Source organism: Prinia subflava, chromosome 1 (genome assembly GCF_021018805.1).
Source record: "Prinia subflava isolate CZ2003 ecotype Zambia chromosome 1, Cam_Psub_1.2, whole genome shotgun sequence".
Classification (NCBI taxonomy): Eukaryota; Metazoa; Chordata; class Aves; order Passeriformes; family Cisticolidae; genus Prinia; species Prinia subflava.
In genome coordinates this window covers 152,313,877-152,331,135 of record NC_086247.1, presented here as the reverse complement: position 1 = coordinate 152,331,135, position 17,259 = coordinate 152,313,877, and the positions used below count along the sequence as shown (strand labels likewise).

General features: G+C 46.9%; 1 long non-coding RNA gene across 3 annotated transcripts; it reads left to right on the top strand.

Moving 5' to 3' along the window:
- Positions 1-7,013: 7,013 nt before the first annotated feature.
- LOC134560907 (uncharacterized) lies at positions 7,014-13,220 on the top strand. 3 transcript variants are annotated; one of them, XR_010082826.1, is made up of 4 exons: positions 7,014-7,150; positions 7,326-8,894; positions 11,376-11,438; positions 12,225-13,220. It is a non-coding gene; the product is annotated as an uncharacterized LOC134560907 (long non-coding RNA). The 3 variants fall into 3 exon arrangements; XR_010082824.1 differs by having other exon boundaries at positions 7,326-11,438; XR_010082825.1 differs by lacking the exon at positions 12,225-13,220 and having other exon boundaries at positions 11,376-11,809.
- Positions 13,221-17,259: the final 4,039 nt, after the last annotated feature.

The following is a 17,259-nucleotide window of genomic DNA, read 5'->3' as shown; positions in this document are numbered from 1 at the left end:
TCCCTGGAGTTGGTGGAGGTTTCTTCCAAGGGACGCGGCGTCAGTGAGGCGCCGGGAAAAGCAAGCGGGCTGTGGATGTGGGAGGAATTCCAGAATAGTCCCAGAAGGGCTCGGGGTGGAAGAGACCTTCCAGGTCATCCAGTGTCACCTGTAGGGACACCTCCTACTGTGCCAGGGTGCTCCAAGCTCCTTCCAAGCTGGCCTTGGACATTCCAGGGATCCAGGGGCAGCCCCAGCTGCTCTGGGAATCCCAGCCCAGCCCCTCCCCACCCTCCCAGCCAGGAATCCCTTCCCAATCTCCCACCCAGCCCTGCCCTCTGGCAGTGGGAGCCATTCCCTGTGTCCTGTCCCTCCAGCCCTTGTCCCCAGTCCCTCTGCAGCTCTCCTGGAGCCCCTTCAGGCCCTGGCAGGGGCTCTGAGCTCTCCCTGGAGCTTTCTCCTCTCCAGGGGAACATTCCCAGCTCTCCCAGCCTGGCTCCAGCCCTGGAGCAGCTCCGGGGCCTCCTCTGGATTCACTTCCATCAGTTCCACGTCTTCCCTGTGCTCAGAGCTCCAGAGGAGGTTGAGTTTCCCCCATAATTATTAATTTTTTTTTTTTACTGATCCTGACCTATGGAAACCAAAGTTTTTAGTGACTCCATGACAGATTTCTCAAACTTTCCATGAGATGGAGCAGGAATATTCTCAGTTGGGGCTGGAATTCTCTGACACTCCAGTTCTGGGTTCAGCTTCCTGGCTGGGGCCATTCCAACAGGTCCCCTCTCCCTGCAGCCGAGGGGTGGGAATTTCTCCCTGGTGATGGCAGGAGTGGGAACTCCATCAAAGCCCATCACTTCATCGCTTCAATATTCCATTTGTTAGCTCCTGTTTGTGTGTGTTCCCTGCTCCTCCTAAAGCTGGAATTGCTCACAGAATTCCTGGATTTTACATACCCCTGTCCCTGTTAACAGAACGGCTTCTAATAATTGATAATTTGAAACATTATCAATAAATTGTTTGAATCTGACTGGTATTTTTCATATTTAATATTTAGGATGGCTCAGCTTTGGAATTGTCCCTTTAGCAGAACCTTTCCAGATCCTCATCTGCCACTCCTTTGTTCCAGGACGTTGCTGTTCCTGTTGGGATTTCACTCTGGCTCATCACTTCCAATATTCACAGACAAATATCTTTTAATATTCCCCCTTTTTTCATCTCCAGCTCTTCCCAGCAAAGCTCCATGGAAAATGCTTCAAAACCCATTGCCAGACCTGGATGAATGAGAAATGCACGTTCTGTGTGGGGAAACCATCCCGCTTTCATTCAGTCATCCTAAAATAAAGTGACTACTGTCCTCAGTTCCATTTTCTATCTTGGAATTGATATTTTAAAAATGAAACTAATTTAAAAATCAATTTCATTTAAAAATGAAATTTTTGATTTCTGTGTCTCCAAAGACAGTTTGGGCTCTACGCAGGCTCTGTACTTAAGAAAGGCAAGGGAATGAACTTAAATTAATTCTTGATAGTTTTCTTTTTAATGCCTTTCTTACAGATGTCTGAGATCCTGTTTTGATGATGGTGTTTCAAACAAATTTAATTTTGTCTTCATTAAAAGGTATTAAAATAGAATAAATCTGTTTAAATTGGTGTGAATGAATAATAGCATTTTAATTGATTAATCCTCTCAGGAAGCACAGAAAAGCTGGGAGAAATAAAAGGTCTAAAAGAAGGAGGAAGACCTTAAATTCTGATTTAAGAATTCATTGAACAGGATGATATTTATTTTTCTTTTAAAGTTGACTTCCTCAGGATTTGTTTGAACTGTATGAAAGCTAAAAAAAAAAAGTTGAAAATTGGTTTGTTTTTTGTTTTGTTTTAAAAGAGCTCATTTCCCCATATAATGACTAATTCCTTCAAGCTGAAACTGCAAGAAAAATATCAAATATTGTGAAGATTGGCAAAAGTACTTTATCAACTTATTCCATCATCTCCTCCTCCATAAATAAGGACGGAAGTCTCAGATTTCACTGGTCCTTTTTTCAAATCAAAGCTGTACCAGTTTTATTACTAATGTTATTAATATTATATGTTAGTTATAAATTAATTACGAACTATAAAGTTTAAAAAATTAATCACCAGTTATAAAGTTTAAAAAATTAATTACCAGTTATAAAGTTTAAAATTTGCTAATTATAAAATACTAGTTATAAATTAATTACTGTTCATTACTATTAATTACAATATATTGTTTGGTTTAATTTATTTCATATTTCTTGTGAATCATGCAATTTTTTTGGTGGGGGGGAGGATAACTTTTTTCCTCTTAATTTTGAGAATTTGGGGGAGATGACTGAAATTCTATTTTCCTTTTCTTGTTATTGGGTGGTCTTAATGGATACTCATGGATGTTTTTCCCCAAAACGGAAAAGGAAAGCCGTCAGCTCAGGTACTGGGGCTTTAATTAATTAATGTTTGAGATTAGCAAAGTTAAGTTAAATTATAATACAGCCCTGATGGATTTAAGTTATAATACGGCTCTGAATAATTCCTCCAGAATCCCAGAGGGGGTTTGGTTGGAAGGAACCTTGAAAACGACCTTGTTCCGACCCCCTGCCATGGCAGGGACACCTTCCCCACCCCAGGGTGCTCCAAGCCCTGCCCAGCCTGGCCTTGGGCACCTCCAGGGATCCAGGGGAACATTCCACCCTTTCCCTTGATCCCAATATTTCACCTGACCCCTTTCCAGGTGATCCAGGAGAATATTCCACCCTTTCCCTTGATCCCAATATTTCACCTGACCCCTTTCCCACCCTCACCGTCCTCCTCCTCTCAGCTCACAGCTGACCACAGCCCCTTCCCCAGGAGGCTGCGGACAGGAGCAGAAACCCAGAGCTGTGGTTTCCCCGCCCGTCTGGGAGCAGAGGGAGCCTCTCCGTTGCTTTTGGCTGCTCCGTGCGCAACTTGGCTGCGGCCGCATTTCCGTGGCTTGTTCTCCCCCGCCTCGCTCGGCCCTGGCGCCTTCTCCTCGCCTCTTCCCGGCCCACCTGACTCTGTTTTCACCTCGCGGGATCCTTGCCCTGCTTGGACACGTGGAGGAGGCGCTGTGGCTTCCCACTCTCTTGTCCTGCACTTGTTCTGAATCATTCCTTGGCTTCTCCGGTTCCTCATTTTGGCTCCTTTCGAGTGTCGGACTTGGCGGCCGCGCGCTGAAAATCCTGAACGCCTCACTCACCCTCAGCACTGGCCAGAGAGCACAAACCCTGAAACAGAGGTTCTGTGCTCCCCAAACCAAGGTGAGGTGAATTTGATGGGGAATTTTAGGTGATCTGGCCTCCCACAGGCAGTCCCAGGATGTCACGAGGCCATTGCACGGCTCAGGGGCTGCACAAACCTTTTCCAAGCACAAACGAGGAGACTGAAATTGAGAAATATTTTGGGTGACCTCAGGCTCAGGTCAGTCCCTCCTCAAAATTACTGGAAGATTTTATATGAGAGAAAAGATCCCTGGATTTCTTCTGTTCCCTGAAGTTGGAGCTCTGTCGTGAAAAGGATTCCTGACCCCCTTAGGCAATAAATTGGAGAGTTAGGGAGGGACACTCACATTTTAATCTCACATTGTTTTAATTGTGGAATCATGGAATATCTGGAGCTGGAAGGGACCCGCAAGGATCATGGAAGTCCAGCTCCCAGCCCGTTTGGACTTTATTTGGTTCCATTTGATGCCTTCAGTTTTCCCTTCCCTGTATTCCAGCCCCTGAGCTCACACCAGGCTCACTCAGCTCTCTGCACACAGCAGCCACACAAAACAAATCCTTCTCCTGCTGCACACCAAGGACAGCTGGCACAAGTTCTCAGGCCCCAGAGCACAACCAGCGGTGGCTGCAGGAGAAAACAAGAAGGATGGGACTGCATCACCTGCAGCTGCCATTGGACAATCCAACCCCAAAGTGCCAATGGACCCAAACTGATCCAAGGGGGAGGCCTGGGCAGCGTTTGTCCATTTGGGGCCCATTTTGGGCCCACCTTGGGTGCAGCCCTGGCCAGGCTCTTGTGCTGCCCAAGGTGTGTCCTTCAAGGGCTTTGAATAAATCTCTGCTTTATTCTCCAGCTCTGCCCAGTCTCTGCTCCAGCTCAGCCTTCCAAGGCATCACTTTGTAATTCAGGACATGGCTGCTCTCACATTCCTTCACCCATAACTCCCAACAGCTCTGCCTGGATCCCAGAGAGGCCTCTGGAACTGGGGACACCTCTCACCTCTCCTTGTCCTCATCCCAGTCCATGAGCTTCCCATTAAATCTCAGAATCCTTTCCTCCCCTCATGACCTGCAGTGGAGATTCCACCCAAGGCACACCAAAGGTGCAGAATCCCAATCCTTGCCCCCTCACCCAGCACGGATGTGATGATATCCACGAGTAAGGATGAAGTGTGAACGACTGATTAGGGCTTTCTATCATTCCTGGTTTTCCAGTCTGCACGGAGCCCATCCCGCCGGGCTCGTGGGCTGCAGGTGTAGGTGTGAACACAAACTCTGGCTGCAGCTCCTTCAAACCCCAAAGCTCCTGATCCACTTTCCTTCGCCTTGATTTTGATGAAGAGGCTGAAAACCTGGAATTCCTTGGCCTCGCTCACACTCCACGTCAGAACAAAGCAGGTGTTCCCTGAAATTCCAGCTTGGCCTGGGAAATGGGAATCCTGGTTCTTAGGCTGTGCTGCAACCCTCCATTCCCACAGCATCCAACCGATCCTTTTCTTCTATTTTGCCCCTTCTGGGTGCAGGACATCAGTTCTGATTTTGTGGAAAACACGGGAATTTTATGGAAAACATGGAACAGAGGAGAAGAAAATGAAGAGGACAAAAGGCAATCCTTGGATTCCTCCTATCCCACCTGGACAGGTGTGAGCAAGACACAAAAACATTTTGTTTTGCAGACTGGGTGGGATCAAGAGAGGAAGAAGAGGGACGGGAGAAAGATGGGAAAGGTAAAAGATGGAAAACTAACAGCTGCGACTGCAAGGGGCTTGTGATGGAGGTAATTGTAATGAGGATATGAAATTAGGGTGTTACCTAATTACAGCTGTAAATTGGAGGGTTTATTCCATTAAAAAGTTCCATGGATTGTCAGGCTTTCCATTTAAAAATTCCACAGATTTTCAGGCATTCCATTTAAAAATTCCATAGATTGTCAGGCTTTCCATTTAAAAATTCCATGGATTTTGAGGCTTCCCATTTAAAAATTCCGTGGATTTTCAGGCCTTCCTGCTCATAATGACACAAAGATCAGACCAGGGATTCCTCCCCGCGTCAGCCAGACCATCAACTCCTGATTTCAAAATTTCAAGGTTTTTTTTGTTTGGTTGTTTTTGTAGGCTTTTTTTGTTTGTTTGTTTTGTTTTCTTTTTCTCGATTTTCCTTTATGACTTCTCTAAAACTCTCTCCTAATAACTGATGTTTTTCTCAAATCTCAAGGGAGCGGATGTGTGCCAAAAACCTGCTGGAGGAAACTTTGGATTCCTTAGATGGCAAGAAAAAAGTCTTGAAAATGCGAATCTAAGTATTAAAGTCCAAATAAACAATATTTTTAACAAGACCCCTCTTGTACATAGCTAAAATCTTATTTTTATAGGAGAATTATTTCTGTTATTATCCGTATTATTTTAGATCATGGACATCTATGAGGGAGAAAGCTCCTGGGAATATTCCCACGGCACTGAGGAGGTTCCTGATGTGAAGAGAGAAGGAGTGGACTGAGAGAGAGGGGGGATGCAGACGGGTGACACTGAGAGAACCCCGCAGGGGACACTTGGAGCAGGAGAAGGGGACACCTCACAGCCTCCTCCAGACATCATTTCCCTCTGGCAGGTGGATTCAGGCTCTGTTTTCATGGATGAGGAGCACTCAGAGGGCTAAAATAGGTGGCAGGGCTGCTGATTTTGGCCTGGTGGCCTCAAGTGGTGACAGGGACCTGCTCCTCCCGTGCTGCTTGGCCCTTGCTGGGCTCCTCCAGCAGCAGCTCCAGCCCCACCGCTGGAGCTTTGCCAGTTTTCCTCAGCAAAGGCCGCTCTTCTCCTGGAGATATTTTTTTCGGGAGGTGTTTAAGAGGTGCAGCTCCCTCACACCCCTCTCACTCTGCCCTCTGTTTCCCTGTGGAGCTGCTCAAGCCCAGCTCCAGCTCTGGCCCGCAGCATCCCACGGTGACTCCTCCTGTTTTCCCTTCCCTGTATCCCAGTCCCTGAGCTCACACCCAGGCTCACTCAGCTCTCTGCACACAGCAGCCACACAAAACAAATCCTTCTCCTGCTGCACACCAAGGACAGCTGGCACAAGTTCTCAGGCCCCAGAGCACAACCAGCGGTGGCTGCAGGAGAAAACAAGAAGGATGGGACTGCATCACCTGCAGCTGGCATTGGACAATCCCACCCCAAAGTGCCAATGGACCCAAACTGATCCAAGGGGGAGGCCTGGGCAGCGTTTGTCCATTTGGGGCCCATTTTGGGCCCCCCTTGGGTGCAGGCCTGGCCAGGCTCTTGTGCTGCCCAAGGTGTGTCCTTGAAGGGCTTTGAATAAATCTCTGCTTTATTCTCCAGCTCTGCCCAGTCTCTGCTCCAGCTCAGCCCTCCCAAGGCATCACAGGGGTGCGGGATCCCACCCAGAGGCACAGCTTAGGTTGTGCCACCACCTTTGGCATCAAAACGCAGCTCCGGGATCTCCCCAGCCAGGAGATCCCAGCTCCAAGGACTCCAGCTCGAGGAATCCGAGGACGGACAAGGATCCCAGCTCATGGAAACCCGAGGGAGCAGAGCAGTGAGGGACTCGGACTCGGATCCGCTTCACCTCCGGGGACTGGAGCCCTCCGGTGACCCCTGCTGCCCTCACACGAACCTCGCTTCCCTTCCCCGCTCCCGCTGCTTATTCCCAAATTCCCGAGGCCCCATCCCTCCCTTCTCCCCTGGAAATCCTCCACATCCACAGCGGTGCTTTGGCAGCAGAGGGCACTGCCCCCTTGTCCATGTTTCACCCCCGTCCCCTCCCCGCCGCAGGGCTGGGTGCGCTCCCGGTGAGCGGTGCTGTCTGTCTGTCTGTCTGTCCGTCCGTCCGCGGGCTCGGGAGACTCGGATTTGTCTTGGCTGCGGCTCTGACATGCCTGGGAAGGGCAAGGAAAGGAAATGGGTGGGAGCTCTCTCTAACCACGAACTCGTCTTGCCCCCTCCTCCTTTTTCTTCCTCTCCCCGTCCCAGCCGGAGGCAGGGCTGTGCCGCATCGCTCGGAACTGCTCCGCAACTTGGGGTTGGGATTGTAATTTATTTTTTAAATTTATTTTTCTTCCCTTTTTCTTCTCTTTCAGACGAGACACGCCGGGAGTTTCTCCCGTTTCCCTGCGCTCCCAGCCGAGGGGGAGTTGTTGGTACAAGAGCGTGTAAGGATGGTGTAAGGTGTGTGTGGGACTCTGCGCTCGGAGCAAGCAGGATCCACACAGCTTTTGGAAACGTTCCCACATTTCATTTCACACTCCCGGAGTTTTGATCTCAGTGTGGTTGTTTATGATTTAAAACAAATTTTTTTTGCTGTCCCCGAGCAGTTTGGCCCAGTGGGAGGTTGCCCTACCAATCCAGATGAGGTGATTTGTGCAGGTGCCTCCCAACCACAGCTCTTTTATGATCCTGGAATTTATTTTCCACACTCTTCACGTTCCAGGTCCATCTCGACAAGTGATGATCCCACTCTAAGTATTACTATAAACACCTTTTTAATCTGCTTTACCTTTATTCTGCCTGCCTTGGAAACTTTGAGACAGAAAAACCCCGCAGGTGCCTCTTTCCCTTTATTAGAATAAAATTACAGGATTCCTCTGTCTCCTTCATGGACACTGGCTTTTCCCAGAGGGATTTTCCCTACAGGAGGGTGCAGCCTCCTTTTATCCTGGTCAGATGTTTGTTGCCCTCTTCCTTTCCCTGTGGAAAACCCGACCCATGGAATTGTGGAGACATCAACACACATCCTCCCTTATCCCAACCCAACCCGTTCTGGGATTCTCTGAGAACAGGGATTCATGTTTGAAGGAGAGAACCCTTGGCAGCCCCATTTTGCTTTGAAACCTCTCCACAGCCAGGAATTTTTAATTTTTCTACCTTGGCTCTGCGGCAGGGTTTGCCAGCCAGTGCTGCTCTGCTGTCCCGCTCCCTTTGAAGCCACCTCAGGGACAGGTTTCCCTGTTTTTAGACAGGGAAACCTCGGGAAGCAGCTGGGCTGGGGGGTTTTGGTTGGCCAAAGGTGGCATCCCGATAAAGACGGGATGGGAAGGTCAACAAAAATGAGACACGGAGGGGAGGAAGAACCAAATACACCACTTGCTCCTTGCTGGAGCAAGTTCAGCAAAGGGCCACAAAAATGACTGAGGGAGCATCTGTCACATGGAAAGGAGCTGGGAAAAAAATGGGAATTCCACCTGGAGAAGGGAAAGTCCAGGAGGTTCTTATCAGTGGGAAAAAAAAAATTATAAAGAAAGAATAAAGGGTCTGGAGACAAATTTTATTTTGTCGTGAACAAAACAATCTCCCCCTGGTTTGGGAAAGGAAACGTGGGAAGCTCGCAGCCCGTGGATTTGGGGAGAGGAGCGCGAGCAGCCACTTTCTCATCCCGCTCCTGCCGTTCCAAGGCTGGTGTGAAAAGGAAAATAACAACACCAACTCTGCCCAGCGGCCGGGATTTGCCAATCCCGAGCTTTCCACAGCGGCTGGGAAGGACGGAAGCCTGCAAACCATCCCGGCCGCGAGCTCCAAGCCCTGGCGGAACGCGATCCCACCCGCGGGGACAATCCGACGGACGCGGCGTTCCTTGTTGTTCCAACACCATGGCAATGTCTCCGGGAGGAATACAAATCACTCGGAGCAGGGAGGCAGAGCCAGCTGAGCAGGTACCAGGAATGTGGGAGTTGCTCATTACTCACCCGGGGGGAAGAGCTGCCGCTGGTTTTTTGGTTGTTGTTTTTTTTTTTTTAATTACATTTTTGCTCGCCCCTACTCGTCACCCCCACGCAGCAACGCCACTTTTTATAGTGAAAATAACGAGACAGAGCCCGATCCAGGGAATACTGAGCACATCCTGATTTTCCACTGGATGTGTGAACCAGGTGGGACCCTTGTGCTGGCAGATCTCCGGCCTCATCAAATCCTCAGTGGGTGCAAATCTGCTGAAGTCAGTGAGGGCTTCTCATCTATCACTTGTTTTATTAATATTGCTCTGTCTGCAAGTCTGGGCTCTCCAAGAACACATCTTTTATTTCACTGCCTCTCGTCGAAGGCAACGTGTGAGTGCTGATTTTCCCGGGCTCAGGATCAGCTCCAGCTCCTTCATTGTTGCTTTTTTTCCCCCTCTCTCTCCCTCTCTCATTTTTTATGGCGGCGTTGGAATTGCTGTCAGGTTTACAGTGCAGTAATAATCACCTCATTATTATTAATAACCATGGCAACAGAATGGAAATTAATCACTCCACTTCTGTTTATCCCCATGGAAACAGAGCCAAAACAAACAAGCCTCATCCACAATGCCCATTCCTAGAAATCAGACATCCTGCAAAATTCCCAGCTAAACAAACCAGCAGCTCCAGCTGCCTGGGCTAGCCAGGAGCACCTATGGAGAGGGCAGGGATATTCTGTCATGGATGATTCCTTGGGTTCAAATCAGCAGGGGACAAATATTTTCAGGAATTTTGCTTGGTTTATTGGTTGGTTTCACTCTCCAGCTTCTGTCCTGGTGACTGAGTGCTGAGACACAGCGATCCTTCTGCTTCCCAATAAAAAATGGGATTCCTAGAAGGATGGGAAGAGAACTGGGAGAAGGGTATGGAGTGACAGGGGGAATGGCCTTAAGGTGAAGGAGGGCAGGGCTGGGTGGGAGATTGGGAAGGGATTCCTGGCTGGGAGGATGGGGAGGGGCTGGGATGGAATTCCCAGAGCAGCTGTGGTTGCCCCTGGATCCCTGGAAGTGCCCAAGGCCAGGCTGGACAGGGCTTGGATCACCTGGGGCAGTGGGAGGTGTCCCTACCATGGCAGGGGGGTTGAAACCAGAACATCTTTAAGGTCCTTTCCCAACCCAAACCATTCTGCGATTCCATCACGAGTAGAACTAAAATCACCAGGGATTGGAAAGGAGGCTTCAAGGAAACATTAATTCCTGGAAAATCTCCGGAGATAACACTTCTTCCCAGGTGCCAGGCACTGCAGTAAATTTCCAGGGAGGAAAATATTTAGGCAGAATGTGATGACAAACCAAATATTTTCTATTTGTTCTGTCACCGTCCTTGTTAGCAGGAGGAATGGGGGACGCAGCCCTCACTCTCATTCCCTATGCACAGAAGTGAAACTCCCAAGATTTTTTTTTTTTTCCCATAGGAAAATCCCTGTTTTTCCCCAGCCATTCCTCACTCAGATTCAGCACAGCAGTGGCTGCCTGTCCCCCCTGCCCCGCCAATTAACCGTGTTTTATTTAGGCTGTCACCAACAGATAATCTGAGCTTGCGTCTGCTTTTGCCTCCAGCCTAATGACACACCCGGGAGACCAATCCCGGAATTTCAAAGGAAAGAATTCCTCCCTGGGACGGTCCCAGGGACTCTGCCGGCTCTTATCTGCAGATGCAGCAGCACAGATTGGGGGCGGTGAGGAAAGACGAGAGAGGCAGGGAAAATCAGGATGGTGAAACCCGCAGCCCTCCCGGGATCCCTTCTGCACCAGGATCCGCTCGGGCTGAAACCCTCCGGGCAGCTGAAATCAGCTGCGTGCTGGGAACGTTTTATTTTCCTTTAAAAAAGTGGAACTCCACTGTGTGGAGCAGGAAAACGAAGCTGCCACGTCTTCCAGAGCCTCGAGAGGTTTTGATGGATCTTCCCGACGGGCTGTGGAGTCTCCCACAGCTCTGGAAAATCCCGAAATCAGCCTCTCACCTCCTCTCTCACCTAAAAAATGGGGACAAACCCCCTCTTTTTTCCCTTCTAAACGTTCCCCACACCCTGTGTACATTTTTTGGACACACTAGATCCGTTTTGGAGTTCTCCTGTTGTCCTGTGGATTTGTGCAGAGCTCCTGAATCCCGTTCAAACGCAGGAATTAAACCTGGAAATGACAGAGGGAACAGCCCTAGAACAATCTGCTTTGATATTTAACTGACCTTTTAAGCTTCCCAAAAAGGCAGGGAGAGTGTAATTAACTGGGATGAATCCCATCTGAACTTCCTCCAGCCGGTCCTCCTGAATCCAATTAAACACAACTTTTCCATGTGGAGGTACAGTTCAGGAGAGATGGATGTTGCTGTTGGGCAGTGGAAAGTCACTCCGAAGGGTTTTCTGCCTGTTTTATGCAGTTCCCTCCTAGAATTAGGATTTTTTTTTTTTTAATCCAGGAGACACCAGCACTGACAGATCCCTGAAATTCCAGGTCCTGTGTCTCCCAAAACACCAAAGAGGTGGGAATATGCCAAAGGATATGCCAGTTCTGCACCATAAAATATTGATGTGGTCTCTCCTGTCTGCAGAAAAATCCCAAATTTCCAGAAGCAGATCCATGGGATGTGATTTGTCAGGTTATTTGATGTAAAGTGAGTCCCAGTAATTGGTGAGGGTTGGGAATGTGTGGGCAGGATCCAATGTTTGAACACGGATACCTGATTTCCATGGGGATGCCCTCCCAAGCCTTTCTCTGTCCCACCTGGGCTGCCCAAAGGTTCTCTTGGATTGCATCTGCTCGTCCCAAATATCTTCAGGAAATTTCAGACAGCAGGAGAAACCCAGTTCAAGGTGGCTAGTTGGCACCCTGATTCATACTGATTTATTTGTTAAATTTTAATTTTAATTTTAATTTTAATTTTAATTTTATTTTTTAAATTTTTTTTTTATTTTTTTAATTTATTTTTTATTTTCATTTTTTAGATTTCTATTTCCATTTCTATTTCCATTTTTATTTCCATTTCCATTTCCATTTCCATTTCAATTTCCATTTCCATATCCATTTCTATTTCTATTATTTCCATTATTTCTATTATTTCTATTTTTTATTTTTGCTTTATTTATTTTTATTTTTATTTTTATTTTTATTTTTATTTTTATTTTTATTTTTATTTTTATTTTTATTTTTATTTTTATTTTTATTTTTATTTTTATTTTTATTTTTATTTTTATTTTATTTTTATTTTATTTTTATTGTTATTTTATTTTTATTTTTATTTTTCCACTCTGTTGTGTCTCATCAACAGGATCATCAAACGAGGATTAATCATCTTTTAACATTCACATCAAGATTTCCCAGGGAGAAGAAACCAAAACTTCTCCACATTTATAACAAGAGCTCCAAAAGAGTTGGAAAGAGGCTTTGGGAGAAGGCCTGGAGGGGCAGGACACAGGGAATGGCTCCCACTGCCAGAGGGCAGGGCTGGGTGGGAGATTGGGAAGGGATTCCTGGCTGGGAGGGAGGGGAGGGGCTGGGCTGGGATTCCCAGAGCAGCTGTGGCTGCCCCTGCATCCCTGGAGTGTCCAAGGCCAGACTGGATCACCCTGGGACAGTGGGAGGTGTCCCTGCCCATGGATGACCCTTAGGAGGCCCCTTCCAGTCCAAACAATTCCCTGGTGCCATGAATCCCATCTTTGGGAAGCTTGCAGGAAGACTCCCTCCCTAAAACCCTCTTCTCTACCCCACAGGAAAATGAAAGGAATTACCTGGAGATCCATCCCGGGGAACTTCACCGGTTTTGCAGTTAAAGGTGTGATTTTGTGTACGGAAGGATTATTAAATTCCAAGGTGACACAAGCAGGTGCCTGCTCCATTTGGGAATTCCCAAATCTATTGTTGACCCCAAAGAAATGTTCTTTCAGTGGGTGTAGCATGAGATCCACAACAAATTCCTTGCTTTAGGGCCTGAATTTTTCCCAAAATTCTCACTACGCTTTTCCTGGGATTTCTGTTTCCTGCCAGAAACAGAACTGGCAGGCAGTGCCTGTGTTATCCCAGCTTCCAGGAGGCAAGATTCCAACAAAATCATGAGAGCAGGAGGGATGGTGGAGTTTTGTAGTTGCCCAGGAAGGCTCTGGGAATTCCTTCCTTGGGGAGGTTTGGAAAAATCCCAGGCGGTTTTATGGCAGAGGGGTTTCTTTCCCAGGGATGGAATTTGGTGTAGGTGACCTTATTCCATCCTCCTCATCCACTGATCCAATATTTTATGCACTAATTCCAATTTAGTTCCCTAAAATTGATAATAGCGGGGGGGGGGGGGGGGGGGGGGGGGGGGGGAACACGTCTGGAACTCCCCAGCCCAGGGAAAACATGGAAAAGGTGGAACAAGTCCAGCAAAGGGCCACAAAAATGACTCAGGGAGCATCTGGCACATGAAAAGAAGCTGGGAAAAAAAATGGGAATTCAGCCTGGAGAAGGGAAAGTCCAGGAGGTTCTTATCAGAGGGAAAAAATCAATTATAAAGAAAGAATAAAGGATCTGGAGTCAAATTTTGTTTTGTTGTGAACAGTGAGAGGGCAAGAGGCATAAACTGAAACACAAAATTCCAGCTGGACTGGGAATTTATTTATTTTTTGACTGGGAAGGTGTTTGGATACTGGGGCAGATTGTCCAGGGAGGTTCTGGAGTCTCCATCCCTGGAGATATCAGAACCCAGCTGGACACGCACGGCCTTGAGCAGCTCTAAGCAGGGCTTTGGGGGAGATAATCTCTTCCAACATCCGGAATTCCGGAGTGTTGGGAATTGGGGTTGTGTGGGGAGGAGTGGTGGCTTGGGCTTGGAAATCAGAGGGAAATCCAAGTAAATGCTCAGGTTTGTAGCAGACCGTGATTCCGTTTGTTAACTCCTGTTTGTGTGTGTTCCCTGCCCCTCCTGGAGCTGGGATTGCTCACAGAATTCCTGGATTTTACACACCCCCGTCCCAGTTAACAGAACCACTTCTAATAATTGATAATTTGAAATGTTATCAATAAATTGTTTGAATACAACTGGTATTTTTAATATTTAATATTTAGGATGGCTCAGCTTTGGAATTGTCCCTTTAGCAGAACCTTTCCAGATCCTCATCTGCCCCTCCTTTGTTCCAGGACGTTGCTGTTCCTGTTGGGATTTCACTCTGGCTCATCACTTCCAATATTCACGGACAAACATCTTTTATTATTCCCCCTTTTTCATCTCCAACTCTTCCCAGTAAAGCTCCATGGAAAATGCTTCAAAACCCATCGCCAGACCTGGATGAATTCAGGAACAAGGAGTATAAAACCTCAAGGAAAACAGAATTATTTGGCTCTGGAATAATCTGGGGTTCTTCAATTGCCGTGTTTGAACAGCAAAATTCTCCTTACTATGGGAAAGTCCTGACCTCCCGTTTTTTGAGTCGAAAATAAATCATCAGGGTTTGTGTCCTGGAAGCAAATGAAACTGTAGAGCACTTGAAAAGGTGAATTTTTCAATTAGCTGAGTGAAACGAGTCACAAGTTTTACAAAAAGTGGGATGGGGATTATTAGTTTTAAATCCAAAAGCAGGATCCAGCCCTAATGTCCTTCCTGCTCCTTAGTGGAGTTACAGGAAAACAGCATTTTTCAGGACAGAGCTGCCAACACAAAGTCATATTTTATACAAAAGGCGTCCACCGACAAACTGTGACCTTTAAAATGTTGTATAAAATTTCACCAGGAGATGCAAACAGGGTTTTAATGTTAGCAGGGATGGAGAAGCAGGGAAAAATTGTTTTCTTCCCATTAATTGGAGGCGGAGGTTGTCCAAATGGGAACTCGGTTGTCTGGGGAGGATTTAGGGTTTCGGAGCCTCCAGGGAGTTTGACACACCTGATATCAAAGATTTAAACTCCAGACTACTGACAAGGCTGAGTTTATCCCGACAAAATCCATCAAGACATTAGTTCCTCACAGTATCCAACCAATTCTTGCTCTTTTGATGACTGAGGACTTGGTCATTCCCAGATGGGATAATTAGGGACTCATTAAGGTGGGAAAAGACCTTCGAGACCAAGCCCAGCCTTTGACCAGGTCCCACCATGCCCACTAAGCCAGAGTGCTCCTGAAATCCACTGCAGAGCCCCATCTTTCCCTTTGTTCTGGAAAATTTGATGGAAAACTGTCTCCAGAGCAGGTGCTGAGGCTTTTCCAGTGTTTGGATTTTATGGAAGTTGGAGTGGATAACTCCAAAAAACAAACGGATAAAAGTCATGCCTTGTTTTCCCTCTTATTTCCTTCCAGGTTTTCTTTGGGTTTGGATTCTTCAGGCTGTGTTGGGCAACCAATGGCCAAGAATTGAATTAAACTCCTTTGAAGGGAAGGGTTTTTAATCTGCTCTCCTCACTGATTCCTTCTCCTGAATGTTCCCACAAACACGATTCTCAGACAGTGTCTCCAGACTGACAGACGGACACGGACTGTTCCCAAATCCTTGTTTTCCAGAACGGGACTGAACTGGAGCATCTTCCCGCTGACAGAGAAGAGGTTTAGGTGGGATATTGGGAAGGAATTCCTGGCTCTGAGGGTGGGCAGGCCCTGGCACTGGGTGCCCAGAGAAGCTGTGGCTGTCCCTGGATCCCTGGAAGTGTCCAAGGCCAGGCTGGACAGGGCTTGGAGCAGCCTGGGACAGTGGGAGGTGTCCCTGCCCATGGCAGGGGTGGGAAGATCCTTAAGAGGCCCCTTCCAGCTCAACCCATTCCATGATTCCATGATCCTGTGATCTCCCCATCACCTCTTTGGATTTCCAAGGATTTTATTTTATTCTTGGTGCCAGTCTGAAAGGACAAACAAATTCCTTCTCTCGTCATTCTGTGTAACTTCGCCATTCCCAGCACATTTCCATGGATTCAGCAGCAAAGTTCAGAGCTCTGGCAAGGATGGAAGGATCTCGTAGAGAGCTGGAAGGAAACTCCCAGGTTCCAGCTCTTATCAGCAAAGAAAACAAGAGACGTGGCAGAGGATTGCCAACTACGATTCCCGATCTGTTTCCCAAAAAATCCACATTATCCAGGTAAAGCTTGGTTTTGTATTCCTGAAGCTCTGGAGCAAACCTGGATCTCCCTGGCTGTGATCCCAGCTTATCTCACGATCCTTGTGCTCAGCCCAAGGCCCAACGCTGACCCATCAGAACATTCCAAAGTCAGGGATGACGGAGATTTCCTGACTTATTTCCAACTCAACATTTTTATTTGTGGATATATGTGAAGTCAAAACCTAGAACCGTGTTTTTCCCTTGGATATTTTTGCCCCAAACCTGGATAATGAAGCGGGTTCTGGTTGTGCCCGGTGCTGTTCAGACACAGAGTTAAGACAATTCTACTCCTTCAGCTTTCCGTAGGAAATCTCAGCTTCCCGCCTGGAAAATATGGAAATATAATTACCAGGCCAAAGTTTTTTATACAATTAAAAGAATATAATTAAATCCCAGTGACTTTTGTTTCAATAAATAGAAGAGTTTAATTTTATAAATGTCTCATTCCAGCGTTGTTAGCGGAAGGTTTTCTATTTCCAGCTCCAAAAATATGTTTTAAAAATGTATTTTTGGTTTTAAAAAAAATCCTTTAGAATTAGAGCAACATCACCTTTGTCTCAAACCAAATAAGGGTTTTCTGTTCATTAAGGATATTTTGGGATTTTTGAGATGCCTTCCGAGAAGGAAATGTTTTCACGTCTCGTTTTCATCAGATGGAAAAAACATAGTGTTCTTTTTTCCCCATTTATTCTCAATAGGAATATGCTGAATTTACTCATTGAATTAGCTGTCGAAAATTGACTTAATGAAGGAATTGCCTCTAATTAAAATTAATTTGTTGTTTAAAAATCCTTTATTCCAACATAATACAACCTCCTCTGGTAGAAGGTGTCCCTGTCCGTGGCAGGGGGCTGGAATGAGATGATCCTCAAAGTCTCTCCCAATCCAAACCCTTTTGGCATTCCGGGATTCTCTGTCAGTAGGATAAGCAAAGGAGTGGGAATTCTGTCAGGAAATCGTAACAGGAAAATAAACCAGACAACTTGGCTTTTTAGCTCTTCCCAATAAAATACTGGGAATGTTTGTCCTCAGATAGTGATACAGCTTGGGAATGATCTGTGAAAATGAGAATACTCCATGGAAACATGGCTGCTTCCTGTAGGAGAGGAAAGGGCCCAAACTTGGCATTCACGGGTGGGCTGGAAATGGGGCAGCGGGGAATTTTCGGGAGTAAAGCAGGGTTTTGGTGGGATGGGAGTGCCAAGGAAAGGTTGGCAGAGGAGGAGAGGATCAGGGGATGCCCAGGGGGCT